At 46.4% G+C, this 3,790-nt stretch overlaps 1 protein-coding gene across 2 annotated transcripts in view; it reads left to right on the top strand.

The window, feature by feature from the left end:
- Ranbp3l (RAN binding protein 3 like) overlaps window positions 1-3,790 on the top strand; it is a 51,872-nt gene that overhangs the window by 37,896 nt on the left and 10,186 nt on the right. The gene's annotated exons all lie outside the window — the stretch shown is intronic.

Genomic DNA, 3,790 nt, shown 5'->3' on the forward strand with positions numbered 1-3,790 from the left:
TGGACACAATATGACTCTCTCATCTGCTCTGGCAGACAGAGCCCTCACAGGTGGCCACCTTTCTTCTGGCGAGGAAGGCGCTCCAATTTCTGGAGCCCGAAACAGGGTCTGTCCCAGAAGTTAGGTTGCTTCTGTCTGTCCTGAAGCTGTGTAGCTTCTGAGGTCCACACTCTTGCCAGTGCAGACTGGAGCCTAGGTGAATCAGAGCAAAGATGGCTCTCCTGTTGGCTCAGGCCTTGAGATTCCTCCTGGGCAGCCACCCTTCCTCGGGTGGGAAAGGTGCCGGATGATTGGAGCCAGAAATGGGATCTTTCCCAGAAGCTGTGTCACTTCTGCAGGGTGCCCTCTCCCCGGCCATGCACCAGAGCAAAGATGGCTCTCTTACCAGCTCTCCTCTGGCGTGAAAGGTGCGGGATGTCTGGAGCCAGAAATGGGATCTTTCCCAGAAGCTGTGTCACTTCTGCAAGCCGCCCTCTCCCCAGCAGTGCACAGGAGCAATGATGGCTCTCCTGCCAGTTCAGGCCTTGAGACCCCTCCTGGACAGACACCCCTCCTTGGGCAGGAAAGGTGCGGGATGACTGGAGCCAGATACAGAGTCTGTCCCAGCAGCCGTGTCACTTCTGCAGGCCGCCCTCTCCCCAGCAGTGCACTGGAGCAAAGTTGGCTCTCCTGCCAGTTCAGGCCTTGAGCTTCTTTAACTTTTAAAAAACTGTTTGACCGCTTCATATGTTTATACTATGATTTTTTGCCATTTTCACACCCCTCCCCAACTCTCCTCTTCCTCCCTCTCCTGCTGGAGCTTTCCCAAGTCTCCAATCTGCATTCACACCTTCCTTTCCTGTGGGCCACTGAATTTAGAGTTCCTTGCCTGAGCATGAGAGGTTACTGGATTGAGGGCAACTTCTCACTTGTTACACGACTGAATAAATGTCCCATTTACAATAATGAACCAATATGTTCTTATTTACCACAGCTGAACATTTACTTTGAAAAGCATATATAACCCTTTGCATTTGAAAAGAAAACTCTGGGTGTTTTACTTGTCTAGAAAATATATTTGTCAAGTGAAAACTCCAATTCTTGTTTTGGTTTGGTTTTCCAGACAGAATTTCCCTGTGTGATAGCCGCGGCTGTCCTGGAATTCACTCTGTAGACCAGCCTGGTCTCAAACTCACAGACATCTGCCTGGCTCTGCCTCTTGCATGCTGGGATTAAAGGCATGCGCCACCATTGCCTGGACATTGCTATCATTCTTATTTAATCCCCCAGCTGTTGGGCCTTGCTCAAAACTTTGATTTCTAAGACAGCATCACTGGAAGCAAGGAGCAGCAAACTGGAAAAGCTGTAGCATGCCTGCACACATCTCTGCCTCCCAGGGTTTTCCAGGCTTTACTTAAACTAGGGTGATGTCTGAGCTGGGCCTAGGGGTCTTAGGGTTACTGTTATATGAGGCAGGTTAATGACGTGGCAGAGATTCTAATGATCAAAGAACATAGTAAGTATGCATGAGAATGTCACATTGTCACAAATGAGGGGCTGGGGAGACAGCTCAGTGGATATGAGCATTTGCTGTGGAAGTCTGAGAATCTGTGTTTGAATCTTCAGGGCCTGTGTGGAAACTAGCCTAGTTAAAACTGCAAGCTTCTCCTTCAGCAAGGGAGTAAGGGATTTCATGGGAATAGGTAGAGAGCAAGAGAGGGGAGCACCAATGACTTCCTCCTCTGGCCTCTGCACGCCTGCACCCCACAGCTGCACACGCACACGTGCACACATACTACAAATGCATGATACACACACACACACACACACACACACACACACACACGCACACATGCACAGAATGCTACAGCAAATGCATTATTTTATACATTAGCATATGCTAATAAAAAATGAAAAGACTCTCAAAGCTAGCTGATTCCAAGATTTTTAGGGCTTTCCTCAGTCAGTTGGGTTTTGGGTCTTGCTTGTTGTAGATATAACTAGAATTGCCCTCAATTGCAAGAGTAGTTCTGTGGTCTTTTAGCTTAAAGTACCCTTCTGTCATTCCCAAGAAGGCCAGTTCTAACTGGTGGTGCTGGTCCATGCCTCTCACCCTAGCACTGGCAGGTTAAGGTGGAAGGATAGACAGTTTGAGGTCAGCCTGCATTAAATAGTGAGACTATCTCAGACAGACAGAAAAGAAGGAAGGAGGAGGAGGAGGAGGGGGGAGGAAGGAGAAGAAGAAGAAGAAGAAGAAGAAGAAGAAGAAGAAGAAGAAGAAGAAGAAGAAGAAGAAGAAAGAATAAAAAGAAGAAGGAAGAAGAAGAAGAAGAAGAAGAAGAAGAAGAAGAAGAAGAAGAAGAAGAAGAAGAAGAAGAAGAAGAAGAAGAAGAAGAAGAAGAAGAAAGAAGAACAGTTCTACCAGTATCGGAGATATTGTTCACAATGTGAACAAAGCAAGCTTCAGAGGAAAGTATGCACAGTATTTAGGCAACTTTATTAATTTTGCATTTTCTTTTTCCAGGTTTGAAGTCCACCTAAGTAGTTATGCAAAGCTAAAGTAGGCTGTACTCTAGAGAGGCTTACAATGTAGGAAAGGAGACAGACACACCTAGGAGAACAAGCTACAACTGGGACCACAGAGGTTCGGTCTGAGTGAGTGCCTGTCAGTATTTCTCATGGACGTTTTGGATGTGGCTTATAAAAGGACTGAAGCTTCCCATTTCTCTCAAAGAGGATATCCAGGATGCTGGAACAGTCCAGAGAGTTTGTGTTTTTCCTCTAATTAACCTTGTGAACCCATAGCCTTGTGATACAGGGGTCAAGGTGCGTTCCTGGCTTGTTGATTGACTGTGTGCTTTTGGAATGAGTTACTGATCTATCTGAGCCAGCATTTCTATTTTCTTAAAGTGAAAATACTTACATCCCATCATTACCTAGTTACAGGGACTATACTGATTTCCTGTTCAATAACACGGAAAAATCTTGAGTTCATAAAGGCAAGATTCGAATGTCTCCTTAAGTAGCACTGCTCCATATTTACCATTCTGCAGGGGGCTGCACACAGAGCTGTGACTAGCGCAGTTGTTCATCGTTTCCATACAGTCGTTTGATCAAGCCCGCTCAGTCAGTCAACAGGTTCTCCAGTACAGGAGTGAGGATTAAAAAGAAAAAAGACAATGAGACAACACTGTAGTATGGCCTCAGTCAATTCTAAGACTGAAGGCAGGTTTAATTTTTCCCAATCTGCTTTTATACCATTTTAATTACATGCAGGTATTAAGGGTGAGCAAGTCAATGAGGAATCAAGCAAGACAATAGTCAAGGAACAAGCAAGGCAATAAACACAAAGCCCCAGGATCACTCCGGTGATTGCTGTTTCTAAGGAGGATCAAGATATCTGAGCCTACTTCTTTGTTCTACCTTAGAATCAGATTCTTACTTCCTTGTCCTAGTCCTTGGCCAACTTCTGGTCCCTGCCTGAACTTACTTCTTTGTCATGGCCTAATGTCAGATTCCTGCCAAGTGGCACCCCAAAAGGTTCTCCACAGAGATACACTGTGTTGCAAGTAACTGTTGGTGGACCAGGGTGGGGGTGGGGAGTGGGGGGTTGGGGGAGCCGGTGTAGAGGGGGAATGACACAGAGGTAAAGCTCTAGCCGTGAAGCTTGGTGAGCAGAGCGTGACCCGAGGGACCCACATGGTGGAAGAAGGAAACAGATTCTTCCAGCAAGTTGTTCTCTGATCTTCATACATGTACATGTGCAGGCCTATACACACACACACACACACACACACACACACGCACGCAC

This window comes from Mus pahari, chromosome 11 (assembly GCF_900095145.1).
Source record: "Mus pahari chromosome 11, PAHARI_EIJ_v1.1, whole genome shotgun sequence".
NCBI classification, from domain to species: domain Eukaryota; kingdom Metazoa; phylum Chordata; class Mammalia; order Rodentia; family Muridae; genus Mus; species Mus pahari.